Below are 15,394 nucleotides of genomic sequence, written 5' to 3' on the forward strand. Positions count from 1 at the left end.
TTAGTAAGATAAAAATAAAATTAATTTTAAAGAATTTATTTAAGGAAAATAGTAAGGAAATAATGATTTACATGACATGTGGATTTGGACAAATACTCTAAACATGGTACTCAAAGGACTAAGACTGTGCAACAGATCATAACATCATTCAGTAAAACAATTACCCTCCTTCCCTTTGTCCCTTTGTCTCCTTTCTCTGGACATAGGGGGTATCAGATATCCTCTTTTAGCCTAACTTACCTTTCAGAATGATGCAACTAATCTACCGGCTGCAACAACATGACATTTTTCTGTTTTAATTTTTTTATTGTTATGTTAATCACCATATATTACATCATTAGTTTTTGGTGCAGTGTTCCATGATTCATTGTTTGTTCATAACACCCAGTGCTCCATGCAGAACGTGCCCTCCTCAATACCCATCACCAGGCTAACCCATCCCCCTACCCCCCTCCCCTCTAGAACCCTCAGTTTGTTTTTCAGAGTCCATCATCTCTCATGGTTCGTCTCCCCCTCTGACATACTCCCCTTTTCTTCCTCTCCTGTTATCTTCTTCTTTTTCTTTTTTCTTAAAATATGTTGCGTTATTTGTTTCAGAAGTACAGAACTGTGATTCATCAGTCTTGTACAATTCACAGTGCTCACCGTAGCACATACCCTCCCCAATGTCTATCACCCAGCCACCCCATCCCTCCCACCCCCAACCACTCCAGCAACCCTCAGTTTCTTTCCTGAGATTAAGAATTCCTCATATCAGTGAGGTCATGTGATACATGTCTTTCTCTGATTGACTTATTTCACTCAGCATAACACCCTCCAGTTCCATCCACGTCGTTGCAAATGGCAAGATCTCATTCCTTTTGATGGCTGCATAATATTCCATTGTATATATATACCACATCTTCTTTATCCATTCATCTGTCAATGGGCATCTTGGCTCTTTCCACAGTTTGGCTATGGTGGACATTGCTGCTATAAACATTGGGGTACACCTACCCCTTCGGGTCCCTACATTTGTATCTTTGTGGTAAATACCCAGTAGTGCAATTGCTGGATCGAACGGTAGCTCTAATTTCAACTAACAACATGACATTTTTCTATGTTCCCAGTTTTATACTCCATTTTTATTCCTCACTCCTTTCTCACTCTCATCTCCACATCCCGGAAGGTAGATTCTGCATTCCAGGCGTTTAGTGTCCACGCACTTAATAAATGTAAGAATGAAAGAACAACTGCTTTATCCCTACACATTTCTGAACTTCAACTTGACACCACACACACACACGCGTGCACACCCCCCCACACACACACACGCCCACACACACACACACACACCATCAGCAACAACTCTGCTCTTGAGGTCAGAGTATTGCCCCCTCAAGTCACCTTTACTTGTTTTTTGAGCGCTTCAAGTTGGTTCCCTTAGACATATAACCCAACTCACTAAAACCCCATGTGATGCTAGTAGTAGAAAGGCAGATAACAAGCAAACAAAACTGAAGCACAATTCATACTAGGAGACTATCCATACATGTTTTAATAGAGAATAGTCATAGGATTGAGAATAAGGATGTGAGAATAAAAGAAGGATTCCAGAATTACTTATAGAGTGTGTGGCGGTCTCAACAGTTCCTTCTGCATCGTATAGTCAAGTGACTTAAGAATCTTTTTCAAACTGTAGGCTTGGCCCTGATTAGCCCACAACAATTAGGATAATTGCCCTTTCCACAGTGATTAGAGAAGGAAGGGAAGGTCTATGCCAATGAGCAAATGGCATTTCTCCTCCTTAGGGAGATTGGTCAAGAATAAGTAAGTGACCCGATTGCCAAAGGAGATGAAGAGATGTTTGCTTGAGGTTTCTGAGAAAGAAAATAATTCTCACTTCTGAAAAATCCTTTGGAAACATTCATCTATTTTCCACTGGATCTAGTTGGGTTCAGATATGAGGACTGGCACTATTATCACTATTTTGTTGCTTGAATGAAGCAGCACTGGAAGAGCCAAGCAGGACCAGTGACTAATGGGAAACTGGATCTGAATGAAGTCTGATTGAAACTCCTGGTCTGTCCTCAACCTGAAGCCCTAATCCCAGCCTTATCTTCAGCAAGGTAATGAAATCTACTTATTTGATCACTTTAAACAGATTTTTTTTCCTATAACTTGTGGCTATATATAATCAAAAATATGTATGTACATATATATAATATATATCAGATATATATTATATATATACAGATATATATGATATATATGTATACATTTTAATTTACATAATGTCTAAATCTGTTATCATATAGCGATTTTCTCTCTTGAGTCACTAATAAAATTCCAAAAAGGAGGAAACTGATCACATTGTTTACCTAATAGTTTGGTTTTATTTATTTAGTGCTTTTTGTTTCTCAGCTACACTAAAAGCCAAAATAATAATAATAATAGTAATGTCTAACCCTTATTGAACATTTGTTATCTACGTGACAATCTGCTAAATGCTTTACAGGGATCATATTTAATCCTCCCAACAACTCTTTGAAATAGTTCCCAAATTTATTCTCATTTTACAGATGAGAAAACAGAATGTTTAAAAAATTTGTAATCTCAGAATGAACATCATTAAAATGGTCAGTGACCAAATAATACTGTGTTTTCATTAACTCTACCCACCTTACTAAAATAAATCCTCTGACTATTCTCTATTAAAACATGTATGGATAGTCTCCTAGTATAAATTGTCCTTCAATTTTGTTTGCTTGTTATCTGCCTTTCTACCACTAGCATCAGAATTTCAAGAGGAAGGAGTTTTCAATCTGGTTGTTTTTGTCCCCAGTATTTAGCATAGTAGATGCTCAATAAATACTGAATGAATGAATGATAAATGAATGGAAAAATAAACATTGTGACACTAATCGTATCATGAGGGCTCCATCCTCATAACCAAATTATTTCCCAAAGGTTTTATTTCCAAATACCTTCACATTGGTGAACAAATGAATTTTATGGAAACAAAAAATGCAGTCCATACCATTGCCCAAGAGTATATAGGTAATAAACATCACAGTTAACCAAAGGCTAACACCCTTAAATGCTAGGATATTCCATAAGAGCACAGAAGCTGAATGGTCCCACTGCATACTGACCTCTTCACCAGAGTTACCAGACTTCAGACCAGACTTCAGAAAATGCACTCACTTTGAATACCAAAGGGAATTACTAGGGAATCGAATTTTTATTAAGTGCATCAGATACTTCTTATGTTTAAGACCCACAGCAATAGACGGAATCCTCACAACAGAAATAAATACAAAGATAAATACTCTACTCTGAGTAGAGACTGTTCAAAAGTTCAAATGGTTTAGTTCACTTTCTTTGAAATAATGCCTTCTGTTTCTTTTTTAGAGAAGTTTTCCAAATCAATGCCTTCAAATTAGTTATTAAATATAATTGTAACCCTACACTTTCTACCTCCTTAATACTTGGTAGCTGCTAAAGAACTTTTGAATATAGTTTCTCATCTAAGCCTGTAACACTGCCCTGAGACCAGTTTACATGTGAAGGCTCAGAGACATGAAATGATTTAATTACTAACACATAGAGAAGGGTTGATCAGTTGTCCAGCTAGCCTGGTTCTTACTCTTGTCTTATTTTTGGCAGCTTCTCCAGTTCCATCAAGGGTTGAAAAACTACTCTGTAAGCCAAATCTTTGAGACCACCTGCCCGGAGCAAATGTCGAGCTGACATCCAAGCTAAACCTGAGCAGAGGTGGCAATTGCTATAGTAACTCCCTCTGCTTCATGTTTGGCTGTAACCTCAGATTCCTTGCTTTCATGGAAACTTCGCCCCTGAAAACAAAAGTTGGAACCATGGTGCTGTAGAGGGAAATGCCTGCCAAGGCAATGAGGGAGGGCTTTGCTCCTGGCTTTTTTATCAACCTCCAGCACACATGACCCAGGTCAGTGTCACCTGCCATCTCTACTCAACTAAAGGGTGAAGCCTATTTAGGAAACATGTACAGTAAACTCTCCAGCACCCTGGGGTATACTTCCTGCCATTATTTTGTATTGATTTTGAGTTTTCTTTTTTTATTCTTTATTTATTTTTCTTACAGTGAAGTTCATTTTTAGTGAAATAGGATTTTGAGATGTGCTAATTAATAGTTTATGAAATTAAGGATTTTATATTCACTTTCAATCTCCTATTTATTTGAGACCCAAAAACATTAAAAAAAAACACTACATTTTATTAGAGTAGAAAGTGGTTTTTTGAAATTTCAATTGCATTTTATCATATGAATATCAATTTAAAAGCAAATTATTTACCTTACAAATTGTCACAAGCCTAAATATAAACCTCTCTCTAGATGGTATTTCATATCTCCCTTGTACAAAAATACAGTATATAATTCCAATGTGAGAAAGTTTGTATTAAAAATAACATTATACATGCTTCTTATTAAGTCTTTAACACATCAAAATTATTGTTTGTTTCCAATAATAAAGAAATAGAAGTCTTTGGATTCAAAGCTTTGAAAAATACTGCCAAAGGATTTTCTCATTAACACTCTCTGATCCTGTTAAATTCTACAGAAGTGAAAACATTAAAATTGAATAAGAGAATATATCCATAGAGCATTTTTATAAATAGTAAAAGTGTCAAAGAAGAAATAGTAGCTATGCTATTTTTTAAAATATATTAGAGAGATTTGAAATTCCCCCATCACCACAGCATCTGGCTACATTCAAAGAGCTTAATGAAAAAGATGAGTCTATGTGTTATATTCGCAAAAGAATTTTGTACTAGCATGTACTATGGAAGAGATAAACAAATTACTTCCAGAAAGTACTATGTCAAAGAGATTAATTCTGGCACAGATGCATTATTTGTTGGCTATAATACCAGTATTATATATTTCCTTCAAAAATTGCTAGTATTTTACCAAATAAATGAATACCATTTTTAAAAAGCCAAGCACTTTGATGAAACTAATAAACTTCAGAAAGCCAGAATGCATGTATTTATCTAGCTATTTATTTGAAAACTCACAGAGCTAACATGCATTTATATATTAGATGGTACCACTGTTTAACTGTTTTTCTAGGTCAAAATGGGCAATTATCAGCAATTCATAAGGGTTAACCTAACAGAATGTCTATTATCAGGCCACACCATTCTTGCTTAATTGTCCAAGTAATAGAGACGACAAGAAGAGGCTCAGCTATCCAAACTGCAAACTAATAAGAGTCTTGACCTACAATAGTATTTAAGTGGGTTCTAAGGTAGAATTAAATCCTATGCTCTAGTTACAAATTCTTTTATTGACTATGATCTACCTCGGTTATTTCTTGCCTATTACCACATTGCCTGATCCAAATAAATTTCACCTCTGGCTTAAAGACATGACATTAGTTTTCTTTTAGTCATGATGACACCAGTTACATGTTGGTCATATCTTCATAAAATCCTCTTCCTGTATCTTATTCATATGGTGGTCTGAAAAAAGTTTCCATTGGCAAAGTTACATTTTATGGGTTGTACTGTTAATTTAAAAAAATCCTTATTTAGTCATCTTACCTCCCTAATTCAGTATGGTATGGAAAGAATCTAAGGAAAAAAATTCTTAAGGGTCATACTAGAAACGAGAAAACTAAATTTGTACTGTTAGGCTATCTGGAACAGATAAAACCACAGACGTTAAAAAACAACAAGAGAGGAGAGGGTGGAGCAAGATGGCGGAGGAGTAGGAGACCTGGATTTCGTCTGGTCTCAGGAATTCAGCTGGATAGGAATCAAACCATTCTGAACACCTACGAACTCAACAGGAGACCGAAGAAGAGAGTAGCAACAACTCTCTGGACAGAGAAGCGACCACTTACTGGAAGGTAGGACGTGCGGAGAAGTGAATCCGAGGCGATATTCGGGAGGATAGACGGCGGGGGAGGGGCCTCCGCCGGCCGCTTCTGGCAAGTGCTAGAGCCGCGGAGCACAAAATCGGACCTTTTAGAAGTCGGCTCCGCTGAGGGACGTCGCTCCAGTGGCTAAGCGGGGGGTGCAAACCTCGCGAGACAGTGTGGTCTCAGGACGCTCGGGGTCACAGAAAGACCGGGGGTGCCTGAGGGTGGCAGAGCTCCCGGGGATCGGAGCGGGGAAGCCGGCTGCAGAGACGGAGCCGAGGCGAGGGCTCTCAGCTTGGGGTGGCCATAAACTGTGATCTGCGGCCCAGTCGGGCCACTGCTCCTCCAGCAGGGACCCAACAAGCGGCAGATCCGGGGAGACTCCCCTCCCTCCCCCGTGAGGAGCAGTGTGGGAGCGCACCGCAGGGATCTGCTGGGTTTGGAGACTGCACAGGGGGTCGGGTGCCAGAGATAGAAACGCTTGGTCACAGGCCGGGTGAGCACGGAGTGCGGCCGGAGACCGGGGAGACGGGAGTGACAGCTTTTCTCTGGGGGCGCACTGAGGAGCAGGGCCCCGAGTTCTCACCTCCTCCTGGTGGAGAATGGGAGGCCACCATTTTCACCTTGGTCCTCCAAAGCTGTACCAGAGCTTGCAGGGAACAAAAGCTCCTGAGAGCAAACCCGAGCAGCTTGCTTAGCCCGGACCGACAAGGGCGGGGCAATTCCGCCTCCGGCAAAGACATTTGGGAACCACGGCAAAGGGCCCCTCCCCCAGAAGATCAGCACGAACAGCCAGCAAGCCAAGACCAAGTTTACCCATCAAGGAGAACGGGAGAACTCCAGCGCTAGGGGAATACTGCACATAGAATTAATGGCTTTTTTCACCATGATTCATTAGTTTTTCAAAGTTAATTTTTTAACTGTTTTTTTTTTTTGAATTTTTCTTTTTCCCTTTTTCAACCAACATCTTACCAATCCTTTTTTAAAAAAACATTTTTTATTTTTCATTTTTAGAGTCATATTTTATCCCTTCATAGTAGTTACCCTTAATTTTGGCATATATATATAAGTTGTTCTCTCTTTAAAATTTTGAGATACAGTTTCTTCTAACAGATCAAAATATACCCTAAATCACTAGTGTATGGCTTTGTTCTAGTCTCCTGCCTGATCACATTCTCTCCCTTTTTTTTTTAAATCTTCTTCTTTCTTTTTTCAAACAACTTCTTATCATATCAATTTCTTTTATAAAATCTTTTATAATTTTCATCTTTATAGTCATCTTCCATCCCTTCATTGTATCAACCATTATTTTGTACATATATAAGTCTTTCTTTCTTTAAAATTTTAGGAGGCACTTTTTTCTAACAGACCAAAATACGCCCAAAATCTAGTGTGTGGCACTGATCTATGCACTAGCCTGATCATATTTGATCATATTCGGTTTTTTTTTTTGTATTGTTCTGCTTTTGTTTTTATTTTTTCTTTTTGTTTTTTTTCTTTCTTTCTTTTCTCTTTCTTTTTTCTTTCTTTCCTTTTCTTTCCCCTGGTTTCAGGTCTTTTCTGATTTGTATAGAGTATATTTGCTGGGGACATTGTTAACCTGTTAGCGTTTTGTTCTCTCATTCATCTATTCTCCTCTGGACAAAATGACAAGATGCAAAAAATCACCTCAGCAAAAAGAACAAGAGATAGTACCGTCAGCCAGGGACCTACTCAATACGGACATTAGTACGATGTCAGACCTAGAGTTCAAAATCATGACTTTAAAGATACTAGCTGGGCTTGAAAAAAGCATGGAAGTTATTAGAGAAACCCTTTCTGGAGAAATAAAAGAACTAAAATCTAACCAAGGCAAAATCAAAAAGGCTATTAATGAGGTGCAATCAAAAATGGGGCACTAACTGCTAGGATAAATGAGGCAGAAGAGAGAATCAGAGATATAGAAGACCAAATGATGGAAAATAAAGAGGCTGAGAAAAAGAGAGAGAAACAACTACAGGATCATGAGGGCAGAATTTGAGAGATAAGCGATACAATAAGATGAAACAACATTAGAATAATTGGGATACCAGAAGAAGAAGAAAGAGAGAGAGGGGCAGAGGGGCAGAAGGTATATTGGAGCAAATAATAGCAGAGAACTTCCCTAATGTGAGGAAGGGAACAGGCATCAAAATCCAGGAGGCACAGAGAACCCCTCTCAAAATCAATAAAAATAGGTCAACACTCCGACATCTAATAGTAAAAGTTACGAGTCTCAGAGACAAAGAGAAAATCCTGAAAGCAGCTCGGAAGAAGAGATATGTAACCTACAATGGTAGAAATATTAGATTGGCAACAGACCTATCCACAGAGACCTGGCAGGCCAGAAAGCACTGGCATGATATCTTCAGAGCACTAAATGAGAAAAATATGCAGCCAAGAATACTATATCCAGCTAGGCTCTCATTGAAAATAGAAGGAGAGATAAAAAGCTTCCAGGACACACAAAAACTAAAGGAATTTGCAAACACGAAACCAGCCCTCCAAGAAATATCGAAAAGGGTCCTCTAAGCAAAGAGAGAGCCTAAAAGCAGCATAGATCACAAAAGAACAGAGACAATATACAGTAAGAGTCACCTTACAGGCAATACAGGGCACTAAATTCATACCTTTCAATAGTTACCCTGAATGTAAATGGGCTAAATGCCCCAATCAAAAGACACAGGCTATCAGATTGGATTAAAAAACAAGACCCATCAATATGCTGTCTGCAAGAGACTCATTTTAGACCCAAAGACACCTACAGATTGAAAGTGAGGGGGTGGAAAACCATTTACCATGCTTATGGACACCAAAAGAAAGCTGGGGTGGCAATCCTTATATCAGACAAATTAGATTTTAGAACAAAGACTGTAATAAGAGGTGAGGAAGGACACTATATCCTACTTAAAGGGTCTATCCAGCAAGAAGATCTAACAATTGTAAATATCTATGCCCCTAACATGGGACCAGCCAATTATATAAGCCAGTTAATAACAAAAGTGAAGAAACACATTGACAGCAACACAATAATAGTGGGGGACTTTAACACCCCCCTGACTGAAATGGACAGATCATCTAAGCAAAAGATCAACAAGGAAATAAAGACTTTAAATGACACACTGGACCAAATGGACTTCACAGACATATTCAGAACATTCCATCCCAAAGCAACGGAATACACATTCTTCTCTAGTGCCCATGGAACATTCTCCAGAATTGATTACCTCCTAGGTCACAAATCAGGTCTCAACCAGTACCAAAAGATTGGGATCATTCCCTGCATATTTACAGACCACATGCTTTGAAACTAGAACTCAATCACAAGAGGAAAGTCGGAAAGGTCTCAAATACATGGAGGCTAAAGAGCATCCTATTAAGAATGAATGGGTCAACTAGGAAATTAAAGAAGAATTAAAAAACTTCATGGAAACCAATGAAAATGAAAACACAACTGTTCAAAATCTTTGGGATACAGCAAAGGCAGTCCTGAGAGGAAAGTATATAGCAATACAAGCCTTTCTCAAGAAACAAGAAAGGTCTCAAATACACAACCTAACCCTACACCTAAAGGAGCTGGAGAAAGAACAGCAAATAAAGCCTAAATCAGGCAGGAGAAGAGAAATAATAAAGGTCAGAGCAGAAATCAATGAAATAGAAACCAAAAGAACAGTAGAACAGATCAATGACACTAGGAGGTGGTTCTTTGAAAGAGTTAACAAGATTGATAAACCCCTGGCCAGACTTATCAAAAAGAAAAGAGAAAGGACCCAAATCAACAAAATCATGAATGAAAGAGGAGAGATCACAACCAACACCAAAGAAATACAAACAATTATAAGAACATATTATGAGCAACTCTATGCCAGCAAATTAGATAACCTGGAAGGAATGGGTGCATTCCTAGAGATGTATCAACTACCAAAATTGAACCAGGAAGAAATAGAAAACCTGAACAGACCTATAACCACTAAGGAAATTGAAGCAGTCATCAAAAATCTCCCAAGAAACAAAAGCCCAGGGCCAGATGGCTTCCCAGGGGAATTCTATCAGACATTTAAAGAAAAATTAATACCTATTCTCCTGAAACTGTTCCAAAAAATAGAAATGGAAGGAAAACTTCCAAACTCATTTTATGAGGCCACCATTACCTTGATCCCAAAACCAGACAAAGACCCCAACAAAAAGGAGAATTACAGAACGATATCCTTGATGAACATGGATGCAAAAACTCTGACCAAAATACTAGCCAATAGGATCCAAACGTACATTAAAAGGATTGTTCACCATGACCAAGTGGGATTTATCCCTGGGCTGCAAGGCTGGTTCAACATCCACAAATCAATCAACGTGATACAATACATTAACAAAAGAAAGAACAAGAATCATATGATCCTCTCAATAGATGCAGAAAAAGCATTTGACAAAGTACAGCATCCTTTCTTGATCAAAACACTTCAGAGTATAGGGATAGAAGGTACATACCTCAATATCATAAAAGCCATCTATGAAAAACCTACAGTGAATATCATTCTCAATGGGGAAAAGCTGAGAGCTTTTCCCCTAAGGTCAGGAACGCGGCAGGGATGTCCACTCTCACCACTGCTATTCAACATAGTATTAGAAGTCCTAGCCACAGCAATCAGACAACAAAAAGAAATCAAAGGCATCCAAATCGGCAAAGAGGAAGTCAAACTCTCACTCTTTGCAGATGATATGAAACTGTATGTGGAAAACCCAAAAGACTCCACCCCAAAACTGCTAGAACTCATACAGGAATTCTTCAAGTCGCAGGATATAAAATCAATGCACAGAAATCAGTGGCATTCCTATACACCAACAACAAGACAGAAGAGAGACAAATCAAGGAGTCGATCCCATTTACGATTGCACCCAAAACTATAAGATACCTAGGAATAAATTTAACCAAAGAGGCAAAGGATCTGTACTCAGAAAACTATAAAATACTCAGGAAAGAAATTGAAGAAGACACAAAGAAATGGAGAAACGTTCCATGCTCATGGATTGGAAGAACCAACATTGTGAAGATGTCAATGCTACCTAGAGCAATCTACACATTCAATGCAATCCCCATCAAAATACCATCCACTTTTTTCAAAGAAATGGAACAAATAATCCTAAAATTTGTATGGAACCAGAAGAGACCCAGAATAGCCAGAGGAATCTTGAAAAAGAAAAGCAAAGCTGGCGGCATCAAAATTCCGGATTTCCAGCTCTATTACAAATCTGTCATCATCAAGACAGTATGGTACTGGCACAAAAACAGACACATAGATCAATGGAACAGAATCGAGAGCCCAGAAATGGACCCTCAACTCTATGGTCAACTCATCTTTGACAAAGTAGGAAAGAATGTCCAGTGGAAAAAAGACAGTCTCTTCAACAAATGGTGTTGGGAAAATTGGACAGCCACATGCAGAAGAATGAAACTGGACCATTTCCTTACACCACACAGAAAAATAGACTCCAAATGGTTGAAAGACCTAAACGTGAGACAGGAGTCCATGAAAATCCTAAAGGAGAACACAGGCAACAACCTCTTCGACCTCAGCCGCAGCAACTTCTTCCTAGAAACATCACCAAAGGCACGGGAAGCCAGGGCAAAACTGAACTATTGGGATTTCATCAAGATAAAAAGCTTTTGCACAGCAAAAGAAATAGTCCACAAAACTAAAAGACAACCGACAGAATGGGAGAAAATATTTGCAAATGACATATCAGCTAAAGGGCTAGTATCCAAAATCTATAAAGAACTTATCAAACTCAACACCCAAAGAACAAATAATCCAATCAAGAAATGGGCAGAAGACATGAACAGACATTTTTCCAAAGAAGACATCCAAACGGCCAACAGACACATGAAAAAGTGCTCAACATCGCTCGGCATCAGGGAAATCAAATCAAAACCTCAATGAGATACCACCTCACACCAGTCAGAATGGCTAAAATTAACAAGTCAGGAAACGACAGATGTGGCGGGGATGTGGAGAAAGGGGAACCCTCCTACACTGTTGGTGGGAATGCAAGCTGGTGCAGCCACTCTGGAAAACAGTATGGAGGTTCCTCAAACAGTTGAAAATAGAGCTACCATACGATCCAGCAATTGCACTACTGGGTATTTACCCCAAAGATACAAATGTAGGGATCCAAAGGGGTACGTGCACCCCGATGTTTATAGCAGCAATGTCCACAATAGCCAAACTGTGGAAAGAGCCAAGATGTCCATCGACAGATGAATGGATAAAGAAGAAGTGGTATATATACACAATGGAATATTATGCAGCCATCAAAAGGAATGAGATCTTGCCATTTGCAACGACGTGGATGGAACTGGAGGGTGTTATGCTGAGTGAAATAAGTCAGTCAGAGAAAGACATGTATCATATGACCTCACTGATATGAGGAATTCTTAATCTCAGGAAACAAACTGAGGGTTGCTGGAGTGGTGTGGGTGGGAGGGATGGGGTGGCTGGGTGATAGACTTTGGGTAGGGTATGTGCTATGGTGAGCGCTGTGAATTGTACAAGACTGATGAATCACGGATCTGTACTTCTGAAACAAATAATGCAACATATGTTAAGGAAAAAGTAAAAGAAGATAGCAGGAGGGAAGAATGAAGGGGAGTAAGTCAGAGGGGGAGACGAACCATGAGAGACGATGGACTCTGAAAAACAAACTGAGGGTTCTAGAGGGGAGGAGAGTGGGGGGATGGGTTAGCCTGGTGATGGGTATTAAAGAGGGCACATTCTGCGTGGAGCACTGGGTGTTATGCACAAACAATGAATCATGGAACACTGCATCAAGAACTAATGATGTAATGTATGGTGATTAACATAACAATAAAAAAATTAAAAAACAACAACAACAACAAAAAGAACCACCTTCACACAATATTAAGAAAGAAAGGAGGCATGCTGAGAGAATTCTGAAGCTTTTTTTCCTACTCAAACTTGATCCAGCAGACTATTCTCTACTTTTCTCTACCCCACTCTCCCCCTTGTCCCCTGGTTTCCTGTTGGGTTAGACCAATGGCAGGCATCAGTGAGAGACTGAAGGGCAGTTATGTGTGAGAAGGAGAAGGAATGACCCCTCCACATACCCTGCTGCTGCACACTTTCAGTCTCGCTACTACGCTTCAGCAGAAACTGTTCTCCTTCATGTCTCAGCTTCAGGTAAGAGACCCCTCTTTCAGGCTCAAGGAACACTTCCCTTCCCCCCTCAGACCTCTGTGTGATGATTGTTTCACTCTGTGGCTAATCCCAGGTGTGTCCCCATCCTTAGCTGGTTTCCTTACCCCTGCTCACACAACTGTAATTTAGATTCTTTTTGGCTAAACTCTTTGATGATGTTATTTATTTATAATACTTTGCAAATCACAGGAGCACAGCATTTTGTTTGCTTGATATAAGCTTTTTATACTATTTGCAATATTTATAATATTTATAAGCAAACAGGCAAACAAATAAATACACACATTAAAAAATGGACTTTACAAACAGTTGAGAAGAATTCTTAAAGTACCTTTGTCTGCCACATGAGAAGACTTTAAAAGCAGTGGCTTTATTGTATTAGCTTTCCAAGTGTTTTTTTTTTTTTTTTTTTGGTAACAAGATTAATCAAGAAGTTATCACAAATGGAATTTGATTGGTGTCTCTTCTTTCATTCAACGAATGATTAATGATACAGCTGTAAATAATGCAAATAATGCCTGGCCTCATGGAGCCTATTATCTTGTTGGCAATAAAGTCTTTAAACCAATAATGACAAATAATTACATATATGACAATTGTTACAAGTTAAGAAAGAGAGATACAGTGAAAATTAATCTGGGTCAAGAGGAATGATTCACAAGCTAAGAACTGAAGGATGAATAAGCTAGGTGCCAGGGTGGGTAAAAAGCTGCTTAGATGTGCATTAAATCTCTATGGTGTGAAGGAGCACAGGGTAATTGAAAAATTGAAAGGAAGCCAAAGTGACTATATCATAGACAGTGTGTTGGGGGATGGTAAGATATGAGGCTAAGAGATCAATGCATGACATAATTTCAAGACTTTGTAGTTCATGTTACAGATTTTGAAGGCTATTCTAGGAGCAGTGGCAAAACGTTGATGGATAATAGAAGAGGAATGACATGATACAAACTTTGTATTTGTAAAGACCACTCTGGCTGCTTAGAGAAGAAAGAAAAAGAGGCAGGTTGTTGAAGGAGTAACAGTGAATAGGAAAAGAACAAGTACAGGACATCATTGATTTAGATAAGGATGTTAGATATGAAGAGAGGTAAGCAAAATTGAGAGAATGGAGAGTAAATGAGTGTGGTTGGGGGTGGAAGGAGGCATCAAATGTGATAACCAGGCTTCTACATTGAACAGAATACTGGTTGATGGTGTCATTTACTGAGATGGAGAATCCTGAGTGGTAAAAGAGAACTGATTAGGTTTTCAAGATTTGAGTTTGAGGCATTTAACACATGGACCAAGTCAACAGTTGAGTTTGAAGGAAGGGTGGACCAGACATTGCCTGGAAAGGGAGCACTAGAGGGAAGTGTCAAGCTTTGGAAGGAATGTCAACCTTTGAAGACTGAGTGGAAGAGAAGGAGATAGAAGGGGGGACCAGCAAAGATTGACCAGTGAGTTGAGTGAAGAACAGAAGTTTCTGGTGTCAGTGGAGTCAAATCAAGAAATTGTTTCAAGGAAAAAAAAAAAAAGAAATATTTTTCAAGGAAAATCAAATACATTGAATATGTTTGAGATTTCAACTAAGATAGCAATGAAAGCTTGCCTTTTGGACTTTGTGATGCTGAGATCATTGGTGGCATTAGCATAGCCAGTTTGGGAGTGGAACACTGATAGTATGGAGTGTAGCAGGTAGAGACAATGAGTAGAGACAACTAAAACGTTTGACTGGGAGGGAATAAAAGTAAAGCAGAAGAGTGGGAGGAAATAAAACAGAGGGAAGATTTTCTTTCCTTCTTTCTTTCTTTCTTTTTCTTCTTTCTTTTCTTTCTTTCTTTCTTTCTTTCTTTCTTTCTTTCTTTCTTTTCTTTCTTTTCTTTCTTTCTTTCTTTTCTTTCTTTCTTTCTTTCTTTCTTTCTTTCTTTCTTTCTTCTTTTCTTTCTTTCTTTCTTTCTTTCTTTCTTTCTTTCTTTCTTTCTTTCTTTCTTTCTTTCTTTCTTTTTCTTCTCTTTCTTTCTTTCTTCTTCTTTCTTTCTTTCTTTCTTCTTTCTTCTCTTTCATTTAAATGAAAGAGGCAAGTTTTGCTGAGATAAGAAAGCTCAAGTAGAGTAACAAGACTCAGAAGACAGTAGATAACATACAAGATTCCTGTGGTGGCAGGAAGAGAGGGACTTGAGCAACAGTGAAGAAGCTGGACTTGAACGGAAGAAGGCATAGAAGATCTATCACTTCCATTGTAGCAGATGGGCATTTTTGGTTTCAGGAATTGAACGCCTTCCTCTCTAGCAGCTTATA

General features: G+C 38.7%; 1 long non-coding RNA gene across 1 annotated transcript in view; it reads left to right on the top strand.

The window, feature by feature from the left end:
• The first annotated feature begins 1,999 nt into the window (after positions 1 to 1,999).
• LOC113919384 overlaps positions 2,000 to 15,394 on the top strand; it is an 83,461-nt gene continuing 70,066 nt past the window's right edge. The window contains exon 1 of the long non-coding RNA XR_003518979.2: positions 2,000 to 2,108. This is a non-coding gene — a long non-coding RNA (uncharacterized LOC113919384). The remainder of the gene's footprint in view (positions 2,109 to 15,394) is intronic.

The sequence above is a fragment of the Zalophus californianus genome, chromosome 3 (genome assembly GCF_009762305.2).
Source record: "Zalophus californianus isolate mZalCal1 chromosome 3, mZalCal1.pri.v2, whole genome shotgun sequence".
NCBI classification, from domain to species: Eukaryota; Metazoa; Chordata; class Mammalia; order Carnivora; family Otariidae; genus Zalophus; species Zalophus californianus.